The sequence below is a fragment of the Lucilia cuprina genome, chromosome 3 (assembly GCF_022045245.1).
Source record: "Lucilia cuprina isolate Lc7/37 chromosome 3, ASM2204524v1, whole genome shotgun sequence".
NCBI classification, from domain to species: Eukaryota; Metazoa; Arthropoda; class Insecta; order Diptera; family Calliphoridae; genus Lucilia; species Lucilia cuprina.
In genome coordinates, this window is record NC_060951.1 from 26,736,260 (window position 1) to 26,748,411 (window position 12,152).

Consider the following 12,152-nt stretch of genomic DNA (forward strand, 5'->3'; position numbering starts at 1 on the left):
AATGTTTTTTGAAGAGAAGGGTTAGTCCTGATATTGAAACACAAGCAGAGTTGGGTTGTTTTTCTTCTTGGGACGTTTTTCGCCAACAAAATGAATTACATGATTGAGAACAACGAACAGAACAACTTACTTTATTGCGATTTTCAGCATGATAATGAATCAAAACTTTTGGCAAAGTTGATCTTAGAGTAGTTATCAATTAATGGGACCGAAACTTTTTAATTGTTCATCAAAATCTCCCGACTCAAGTCCCGTAGAGATGCTGTTCGGCATTCCAAAGCGCTGGATCGAAACTCGCAGTTTTAGAAAGCATTGCAGCTTGCGAATGGCTTAAAATCCGCTTGGGTTTCACACTAGTAACTTATCTATTTCACAAAAGTGTTTGGAACTCAAAAGGTCCAAAGATTTTCATAAGAAGATCAAAAAGATGCTTAAGTTTTAAACAGCTATTTATGGTGTTAATTCAGTTATTATTTTCTTGTAACTAACAGCGAAATCAAAATAAACTTTTGTTGTTATTATAATGTAGACACATAATAATAAGAAAATATAGCACTTTGTATACAATGCCAAAAAAGTTGCTTAGGTTTCGAACAAAACTGTATGTTTATATTGTTATTATAAAACATACATACTTAAATATATAAAGAAAAAAAAAACAAGGAATGTTATTTCCCTGTAGGATTTTTATAAGCTAGTTCAAAGTCTAGTTGACTATTTGTTCACTTAAACTGATGTATAAATTAACAAACATTAAAAATTATATTAATGAACAGAAATATTTGAAATACTTTTCAATATTTTTCATTATAAAATAAAAAATTGTGAATCTTGTGAAAATTTATAAAATATAAATTCAATACTAAATTAAAATAATTTAAACTGCAACAAAAGAAGAAGAAAAAGAGAAGAAGAAGAAAGAATATAAAATACAAGTAAGAAAGATTTATTTTAAGATTTTTGAATATGAGAGGCGGAAGCAAAAGAAATTTAAAACGACTAATAAACAGGGAGTGTAACAATAAAATAAACGAAGCAAATCGTGAGTCATATGTAAGTATTCTGTTATTATATCGCGATAATGCTTACAAGTTTAATCCAAATAATCAATTTCAGACACGTTGTATGTCATCTAATTAAGGACAACTCCATAAAACCCTTACCGAAATTTTTTCCGTAAATTTAATCAAATATAGATGGTGTCCACGGCAAGCTTTCGCTTAAAAATTTCAAACGTTTTTATGATGATTTAATGGGTAAATAAAATATATTCTCCTTATTTGTTTAAATTTTTATTTATGAATTACTTTCTGTTTCATTTAATAGATTCAATTTGGGCTAACAGGGAGGAATATCCTGAAAAGGGGATTAGATATGCCTTCACAGTTGTAAAAAACGACATTTTCAGTCAATATGTGTCAACAAAAAGAAGGAGGCTTTAGTTAGTAACAATTAGTTAATAATAATTATTATTTACTAAATTAACAGCGGGAATTAAAAACTTTGTTTATATAATATAGAATAGCTTATAATATTAAATAGATGTACAATTTTTCAGAATTTTACAATAATTAATAAACGCATTAACAAATAATTCAAAATTATAAAATATATTGCATTTTTAAATTTGAATGTTAATCAAAGAACTCATACTGCTCTTTTATTTATGCACCAAAAGCTGACTCATTATTAGGTAACTTCTGGTTAGCTGAAACTGATGTATAGTGAGTGAATACTGACTCGTTCCTATGACATCACATTGAAAAACTGAATAGTATTTTATAAGCAAAATTTTTTTGATTCACCTCTGAATCACTTGTGGTTAACCATAAGTTAGTTTTAAGTTAACTCAAAATCCTACTGGGTTATTTCATATTTTTCTTTATGTCCAAAAAACTAGTAAGAAATTATAGTCAATGTTACAAAAATTAAAATTTGATTTAGTTTTCATAATAAAACATTTAGTTTTGAAGCTTTTTGTTGTTTGACTACAATGTTTACAAGCTTTATTCGAGGGTTCCCTTGTATGGGGGCTAGGTGAAATATTGGACCGATCTTAACAATATTCAAAAGACTTCGTTACTAAATGGAGTCAGAAAATAATTCAATTATACTTTAATGTGGGTATAGGATCAATATTAAAGTGTTTTACAATGACATATTTAAATATTCCTTAGTCCAGTAAAGCAAACTTTTTAAACACATTTAACCAACATATGCAAATAAAACATTTCTACTATGCGCCAAAAAAAAGTATTTATGTAGTCAACAGAGAAAAATTTGACATTGTTACGAATTCTTTAAGGTGCGATTTTATTGGTTTGTTTTCATTTACACTTACCACATATTTCCTCTAGCATTTTACTCATAAACCTGAACAAATAAATATTTACCCTCTTTCATCAAATTTATTCTCACTTGCTTTTTATGTGGAAATATTTGAGGAACGTGCAGTAAGTAGTAGAAATATTGTAAGGCTGAAGCTACCATTCAACTCAAATGTATCATATTGATAGTTTTTATTACCAATGGTGCATAACTGGTAACAATACGCCCTTATTTGACTGTAGTTGTATTAATGGAAGCATTGGTTATGTTCACTCGTACAAAATTTCATCTATTAACTGGAAGTATCGTATTACCAAAAATGCAATTAAATTCGAATTTAATTACTAAACTTAATCACTACAAACGTACACATTAACTATTTATTTATTTATTTTTTTTTTTTTGAAAGACTAACTAAAACATATATGTATGTATGCTATGTATGTATGTTTTTGAAATATTTAAAAATATTCCTCTTTATATTTATATCTAGAAACAAAAATCGAGGTTTATAGGTTATAATCCAATAAAACTGTAAATCAATCCAAACAATTATTTAATTTATGTTTATATAAATATTGATTACTTCCTTTTACAGATGATATATCAGCAGCTAAACGGCTTGTATCAGGTTCAAAGTAATATTGAATAATCGCAGTTGTGTCACTTGTAACATTAAGATAATCATTGTGTCAATTAGGCATAAAATAAAGCGACAAAGTATTTTTAAGGCGCAGTAAAAAAAGCTGATAATAAATGAAATTTACTACACACATTAGATAATCATTTCACAAAACAGTCCTTTTTAGGACTTAAAATACATTTGAAAAAGAGATAATATTTTAAATAACGACTTTGCACATACAAATGTGTAAATACTAATACAAATATTGAATGTATAAGGAAGAAGGGAAAAATTAAATGTAATACGTATACTTTATATACGTGCAGTTATTTCTTGCTTTTAATATTTCTCATACGTATAAGTATGTAATATTAAGATATATTGCATAGAATATTGAGAAATATTGCATACTTTTAGGATCGTGAAATGTTTGTTACACATATGCACTAGCTTGGCCGCAAAAAGTCGATGTTTGAATCTTGTTCGTCTTAACCCCACAATATGATTCCTCTTTCGAGATATTGAGATAATAGAAATTTGAGCTCCATTAAAATACATTAACACATGTTGCTGGTCGCTCAAAGTTTGAAAAAATCCAAATTTTTGGCCAAAAAGCTAACATAGGAAGCCTTAACTCCGGAACGGTAAATAATAGAAACACTTTTAATACCTCAAAACAAATTTTGCACTTCATAATTTATATTTCATATATAATTATTGTAACTTTAAGTCAAATAGAGTTACAACAGATTCTATTTCCAAAAACGTGACCTGTGCCCGTATTCTGTAACTTTCGACTCGAAAAAAAGCATTGAAATATAAGAGTCTTCCGTTTTTAAGTTCCGTGATTTAGATAATATTTATACTGAATACATTAACAAAAATATATTTGAATTACGTGTGTTCACCCTGTTTTAAACAAGACGATTATCAATTTTTCGACAATTTTTGTCGACTCGAAAGTTACAGAACACAGGCACTGATCGCCGTAGGAGCATACTTCGTATATTTTGATATTATATGATAAATGTTGCTATTAGGTAAATATTTTACATATTTTTGTTAAATAATCATAATGTACATAGATTTAGTATTTCAAAAAGATGTAAAACAGAAAAATTGGTTGAAACATGTTAATGTTATTAAAAATTCTCCAGGCCATTAACGAGTCTTAGATTACTTGATGAGGAAATGTGAAACAAAATTTAACTTATTTTGGAAAATATTCTAATAAACCTATTTTATTACATAATATCTATATTTTCTAGAATATAGATATCTTGAAAATGTTCTTAGCTATGATCAAAAAAAAAATATTTTTTTACATATCAGTTTTAAAACTCCTTTTTCAGTTTTTTTAAATCTTTGTTAACCTCATTTTAAAATCTTTTAAATATCACCATGATATTTATGGTCAATTGAATAAAAAATAAAACAGTGAAGGTTAGTGAAAATTAAGTCAATACCTCTTATAGTATATCCTGCGAATTTCGCGAAAAACTAATTTGTGGTAATATTTTACAAAATATTTCCTAATTCTTTACTTGTATATTGAAACGCGAAAACAGTTTCTGCACATTTTACTGCCAACGTTGCAAGATCTAACAACCATGTATATAGTTGTTTTTTAGGCAGTTAGAAGCTTTAAAGTCATTTTCTAATGGGACTTTATATGGTCGGTAGGGACAATTATGGGTATCGGCCAATAATTACAAAATTTTAAAAATATAAATAAATGCTTCGTTACACAGTTATGAACATTAAAGTCAAGGAGGCCTTATATTGGGGTATGATCAATTATAAGGGTTAAAGCAATTTTCTGAAGGAAACCTTATATGGGAGCTAGTCGAAATCATGGATCAATAGGGCACATTTTTTAAACTAAACAACCTGTATCAAGCAAAAAATTACCCTCTTTGCGATTTCCGTTTGGACTCTATGGTGTTTTCAACATACAGACAGACGGACATGGCTAAATCGTCTTAGAATATAATAAGGACGCAGAATATATATATGTATATATATTTAAGGGTCATAGACGAATATTTCTATGAGTTACAAACGAAATGACGAAAAGAATATACCCCCTATCATTTTGTATGGTGAATATAAAAATAAGAATACACACACAACTTAATAGACTTAAGCATGTGGCTGCACAAGTATTGTAAAATAAAAACAACATCAAACATCAGCTTTCTTTGACTTTAACAACAATTTAGCTAGTTAACACCAGTCTTATTATTTAAAGAACAAAATACACTCACATCAACAAACATAAAAGAGTACACACAAACACTTGTGCATTCATGCTCTTCTCTGTTACACAGATTGCTAATGACTGCAAGCTTAATAAGCATTTAACAGAAAAAAATACAACTGATGTAGCATACTTTTTAACAGATACGAAACAGTAAACAAGCATTAAATGGCAGGAAAGTAATAACTATAAAAAACTAAATGTAAAGCTTAGTAAGAGAGCAAAAACACTAAGAGAGAAGAGAATATAATGTAGCATGCGTTGTTTCTAAAGAGTTTTTGATGTTACAGAAAAGAGCATGGAGAAATAAATAAGAGAAGTTTTTTTTTGCATTATATGCAAACAAGCTGAGTGCATATGTTTAGTAAACATCATCACCTTTTTATGTAAATAAAAAAGAAAAAAGTCTTTATTCGCCTTTGCCGAATCTGATATACCCTTCAGCATTTTATGCTAAGAAATAATTTTAATAGCAAAACAAATGATAAAATTTATCAAAAGTTTGTCTGACAGAATTATTGACTTGGCTCCGAATATGTATATACATACATTTGTATGTATGTAGACTTTAGAAAATCGATTTCAACTGACTTGATCGACTCCACTATTTTTAAGGATCCAGAAAAATTATATTGTAGAAATAACAAGAAAGAATATTAGTCGGGCTATGCCTACCATGTGATACCCTACATCAATGATTAGTATGTAAAAAATGTATATTATTTTCATAATAAAGCTATTAACTTTCTTTTTGCCCTAATTAATACTAGGGTTAATCAAATCCCTTTCAAAAGGACACTTTGTATAGGGGCTAGGATCAACATTCAGACTTGCACAAAACTAAGTTGTGCTAATTTTTATCGCGATACAAGTACATATAACTAACTACAACTACTTTAAGGTGGGTTTAGAACCAATATTTCAATGCATTACATACATCGGTTCAAACCCAATATAATATCCCCACTAATGGGGTGTAGAGTGCAAAAATGTGTTAATATTATTTTCGGAAACATATAACTCTTACCACATCTTCGCAGTAAAATGTTTGCTAATAGTACTACATATATAAATAGCAAAAACAGAAATAGAGATTTTTTGCAGATAATTTTTAAGAGAAGTTTAAAAAAAATTTACTCTGAAAATTGATATCTCTCACATTTAACCTAATGCTCAAAGCTAAATCAAATCAAATTGTTTACTCCAAACTATGACAGTATTAATAACAGTGCCGACAAACAGCTAAAGCAAAGAAAGGAATTCTCACACAAAACCAACAGTTTCAAACAACTTAAGTGGCAACTGCCAGTCGTTAACTTTTGTTAAGGCAACCACTATTGCCAGCGGGAAATTCGCAAAACCAGAAACAACAAATTTCTCATTTCATACAGAATTCTTGTTTCTGCCGCAATGTTTAAATGCATGACTTTGTGTTGTTGCTGCTCTAACGTCATGGATACTGACCTACATAGAGCGCACTAAAAAACAAATCACACATAGAAAAAAATTAAAAAAAAAAACAAAAAGTTTGTGAAACAAAGTGTTTAACACTAAAGGGCTTAAAAAGAAAAAAAATTAAAAAAGTAATACAGAATAAATGCCCACATTTGTTTAAAAATTTATGAAAGTAAATGAAATAAAAATGATTTATTACTAAAAAAAGAAAAAATTTAATAAAAAAATATATAAATAATACACATAAAAAAGTGTTTTTCTCTTTAAAACTAAAACTTTAAATTTCCCTAAGGTTCGTTAAGCCATGACCAACATCATCACCACATTATTTATTTTTATTTTTTTGTACAAAAAAGTTTTCTTTTGTTGGCTGCTTAAATTTTATTCTATGAATGGATGTTTTATGCTTTTGTGAAGAAAAAATATATTAAATTTCGTGCACAATGTAAGGAGAATAAAACTTTTATTTAGATAATTTAATACAATTGATGAAATCATACAAATACTTACTTGTTGTCATGTTGCGTCCAGTTTATTATTTCTCACAAAGTTCTATTAAAATATTAAATGAAAACTTGTATTATATGTATGTAGGAGCTAATCTTAGCTGCCATAGTTGTATGTATTCATAAATAATTAGTTTTGTAGTAAAACAGTCTGTTTTTTCTAATGAAAACTTTTTTAAAGTTTTTTTGTGCTAATTTTAAAATACCACAAGCTAAAGTTTTAATATTATATACGAACGAATGTCATGGTGATTCTAACTAAATCCCAGCGGCTACTAAAGGAAATACAAATTGATGAAGATGAAAGCAATTTAAATCTTTATAAATACCTTTGCATTTTAAAAGTTATTTATGATACAATATTTTTTGAACGCATCATAAATCAAATGTCAAAAACATTTTTCTTAAAAAAAAAATTAAATTTTACCAAAAACAGGTTAGAAATATTTTAGCTTAGCTGTCTGCCATCAAATTTGTCGTATAGTATTTTAACAGTTTTTAAACAAATTAAATTGCTTTTGGTTGTAACAATACAAATATTTGTCCATAGCAGAAAAATAAGGTGAATTTTTAGAAAAATTGTTTAAGAATTATGTACGTACTGCAAAATGTGTGATAAAATTTTTATCGGTCTATTCTAAGATCAACTTATTTAAATTATTTATTCAGGATCAACGTGGGGTTCCTAATACAAAGTGATCTGACTCCAACAAAGACACACAAAAACTACTTTCAATACTGAACACTTTTTCAAAGTAATATGCTAGTTGCGTCGAATGCACAACTAAAGTTACGTTGCTATCCATAATCGTCCCATAAGTATTAGGTAAATTTTAGAAAGTCGGCATAGAAAATAACATCAGTACATATTAGTCATATTGGAGATTTAAACAGAAACACCTGAACATTTGCGGCCCGGGAATTGAACTTCTTAGGAACATTGAGCACAGGTAAGAGATAGTGGCCATATTGTTCATTCGAGCAAATGCCTATGAGAATCTGCTGTTACGTTAAAAGGTGAAAAGTTGCACCAATGGATAAAATGTCCAACAATTAACCCTTTCTAACTCAGTATATTAACCCTTTCCAACAAAGTATATATATTATGTTTCCTTATCAAATTCTGAGTCGATTTAGCTATGTCCGTCGGTCTGTGTAAACACGCTCACGATAAAACGAAGCAATAGAATTTAACCAAATTCACCCAAAATGTTCTTCGTTTTCCTAAGTTGTTTGATATTGAAAATGGGCAATATCGGTTCACATCGGGAAAACTTATGAATCAAAATTTGAAACAACCTCGAAAAAAATAAGCATTTTTTACATATTCTGATGTAACTTTCTCGAAAACTATACAAGGTTAACCACACAAAAAAACAAGTAAGAGTGTTATATTCGGCTATGCCGAATCTTTTATACCCACCATCAAATCACTGCCATATAAATGAACATTGATATTTTGAATATTTTATTATTATATATCGATATTAATGAGAACATCAGGGTAACATTTCAAAGAGGTCCATTAATGGGGGTTTTAGTATTGACAGTGCTAATTCTTATAGGGAGTAGGGTTATTTATACATATATATGGACCATATACATATATATGGACCATAAAAGTCTGTAGGAAGATTTCAGTTCCAGATTTCAGATTTTAAATCAAAATTGTTTTATGTCGAGTTGCCTTGCGGTATTCATATTTTTCGCGTCATTTTCTGGGGCAGAATTTATATGGGGTGGTGTTATTATGGACTGATCCTCATAAAATTTGATAGAGAGACTTCGGTTGCTATAGAAGGGATAGAGATATTAGCTTACACGAAAGTAGCTTATGTCGAATTTCATAAATCTACTAGTATTTTTAAGCCAGTACTGAGCTTTAAAGTATTTTTCTGATAGGGACCTCATGTTGGGGGTAGGATCAATTAAGGCCTGTTCCACATAAAATTTGGTAAAGAGATTTTGGCTTGTGAAAAACTTACTTCTATGAAATTTCATCGCTATACTCGTATTTTTAAGGCAGTAATGAGCGTTAAAGTATTTTTATGGAGGGGACCTTATATGGGCGCTAGGGTCAATAATAGACCGATCCACATAAAATTTGATATAGAGGTTTTGGTTCCTAAGATACATACTTATGTCAAATTTCTTCGCTATATTCGATATATTTACGCCCATAATTAACGCTAAAGTCGTTTTCTGAAGGTTGCCTTATGTGGGGGGAAGGGTCAACTATGGATCGATCCACACAAAAATTTGGTAAATCTCGACTTGTATAAATCTTACTTCTGTGTAACTTCATTGTTGTAATCATATTTTTGAGCCAGTAATGAGCATTAAAGAAAGTTTATGGGAAGACTTTTATGGGGGGTAGGGTCAATTAAGGATCGATCTTCATAAAATTTAATAGAGAAGTTTTGGCGAAAGAAACTTACTTATGTAAAATTTCATCACTATACTTGTATTTTTAAGCCAGTAATGAGCGTTAAAGTCATTTTCTGAAGGGGACCTTATATGGGGGGTAGGATCAATTATGGACCGATCCACATAAAATTTCATAGAAATGTTATACTTGTATTTTTTAAAGTCATTTTCTGAAGGGGACCTTATATGGGGGGTAGGGTCAATTATGGACCGATCCACATAAAATTTCATAGAGATGTTTTGGCTAGTAAGAAACTTACTTATGTCATATTTCATCGCTATACTTGTATTTTTAAGCGAGTAATGAGCGTTAAAGTCATTTTCTGAAGGGGACTTTATATGGGGGATAGGGTCATTTATGGACCGATCCACATAAAATTCATAGAGAGGTTTTGGCTAGTGAGAAACTTACTTATGTCATATATTATCGCTATACTTTTATTTTTAAGAGAGTAATGAGCGTTAAACTCATTTTCTGAAGGGGACCTTATATGGGGGGTAGGGTCAATTATGGACCGATATACATAAAATTTGGATGAGAGATATTGACTTGCATGAAACTTATGTGTGTCGAATTTCATCGCTATATTCCCATTTTTAAGCCAGTAATGAGCGTTAAAGTCATTTACTGAAGGGGACCTTATATGGGGGGTAGGGTCAATTATGGACCGATCCACATAAAATTTCATAGAAAGGTTTCGGCTAGTAAGAAACTTACTTATGTCAAATTTCATCGCTATATTCCAATTTTTATGCCAGTAATGAGCGTTAAAGTCATTTTCTGACGGGGACCTTATATGGGGGTGGGGTCAATTATGAACCGATCCACATAAAATTTCATAAAGTGGTTTTGGCTAGTAAGAGACTAACTTATGTCAAATTTCATCGCTATACTTTTATTTTTAAGAGCGTAATGAGCGTTAAACTCATTTTCTGAAGGGGACGTTATATGGGGGGTAGGGTCAATTATGGACCGATATACGTAAAATTTGGTTGAGAGATATTGGCTTGTATAAAACTTATGCGTGTCGAATTTCATCGCTATATTCCCATTTTTAAGCCAGTAATAAGCTTTTTAGTCATTTTCTAAGGGGGACCTTATATGGGGGGTAGGGCCAATTATGGTCCTATGTCAGCCATAATGCAGAATTATTTTTCAGACGTTAAAAAACTGACCTATGCGAAATTTTGTGCTATTTGCTTCATAAACAACGAATTTGTGAATATTTGAAGCTATTTATACAGTATTTCGGGGGGTACATTTGTATGGGGGCTATGTGAAATCGTTGACCGATTTTGCCCATTTCCAATACCAAACATTTCTGATCAATAAAATATATTTTGGGAAAATTTCATCTCAATATCTCTTATTTTGTGGACGCTATCGTGCCAACAACAGACAGACGGACAGACGGACAGACGGACGGACATGGCTAGATCGTCTTAGAATCTTACGAGGTCCCAGAATATATATACTTTATGGGGTCTTAGAGCAATATTTCGATGTGTTACACACGGAATGACAAAATCAATATACCCCCCATCTTTTTTGATGGTGGGTATAATTATATCCATACATTTAGCAAAAATATTGCTCTTATATATATTATTAACTATAAAATTGTTTTACGACCGGTCCATATTTGGTCATAGCTCTCATACTAGGTCCAGAAAATCTTCGAAAAACTTAGATTCGCAATATTTATTACCAAGTAATGATATAGATACAGAATTCTGAAATTTTGTCTTTATATACATAATTGGACATAGCTCCCACACAAAGTCCTTTTACGAAAATCTCTTAAACACGCATTACTTATTACCAAATAAAGCTATTGATACATAATTTGGCAAAAATATTAGTTTTGTATACAAAAATTCTATTTCTCCTATACTAGGTCCAGCCCTTAAAAGCGCTTCAACCGTATTTTATGAGCATTATCAATTTGTGTTGAACAAAAGTTTGTGTAGAACAAAAGTATTTTTAAAATCTCTAAATCTTTCACACACATGCATACATGCAAATTGAATTGTAATGGATTTAATTTTTGGGGTTTTTTTCTATTAAAGACATGAGAAAACTTATTTTTACAAATATTTGATCAATTAGAAAAGTAATAACATAGAAGTAGCTGGTGGAGGTTATTTAAGATTCTTCAATTGCCCTAGGAACGAAGCCTATTGAAAATGGTAAGAATCGGTATATTGTTTTACATAGCCCCCATACAACTGAACTACCGAATAGGGCTTGTAAACCTTGTAATCAAACTACAGGCAATTTTAAAGATATTTCAATGAAATTTGGCACATGATCTTCTATCACACCTAGCCCCCATACAACTGAACCCGCCGAATAGGGCTTTTAAGTTCGGCGGGTCATATCTCGACAAAAAGCTGCAAAACCAAGTTCTATACTAGCCTTGATAACCCTCATGAACTTTATAATTATATGACATCATTGGACCCTAGCCCCTATAAAAAACCGCTTCAAAATTTGACTCAAATATCCAAATTGTTTTTTACATAAATGGATAAGGTATGTATGAGGGAA

At 30.1% G+C, this 12,152-nt stretch overlaps 1 protein-coding gene and 1 long non-coding RNA gene across 4 annotated transcripts in view; both read left to right on the plus strand.

Moving 5' to 3' along the window:
• Positions 1 to 940: 940 nt before the first annotated feature.
• LOC124419118 lies at positions 941 to 1,684 on the plus strand. Its single transcript, XR_006940411.1, has 3 exons — positions 941 to 1,053; positions 1,117 to 1,256; positions 1,327 to 1,684. It is a non-coding gene; the product is annotated as an uncharacterized LOC124419118 (long non-coding RNA).
• A 4,834-nt stretch (positions 1,685 to 6,518) lies between these two features.
• LOC111686578 (hemicentin-1) overlaps positions 6,519 to 12,152 on the plus strand; it is a 191,460-nt gene continuing 185,826 nt past the window's right edge. Inside the window, exons 1-2 of one of the 3 annotated variants that reach the window (XM_046947184.1) lie at positions 6,921 to 6,960; positions 7,844 to 8,124. The gene's annotated coding sequence lies outside the window, so the exon portion shown is untranslated. Of the gene's footprint in view, positions 7,114 to 7,843; positions 8,125 to 12,152 lie in introns of all 3 variants that reach the window. The other 2 variants (XM_046947183.1, XM_046947185.1) reach the window with 2 other exon arrangements.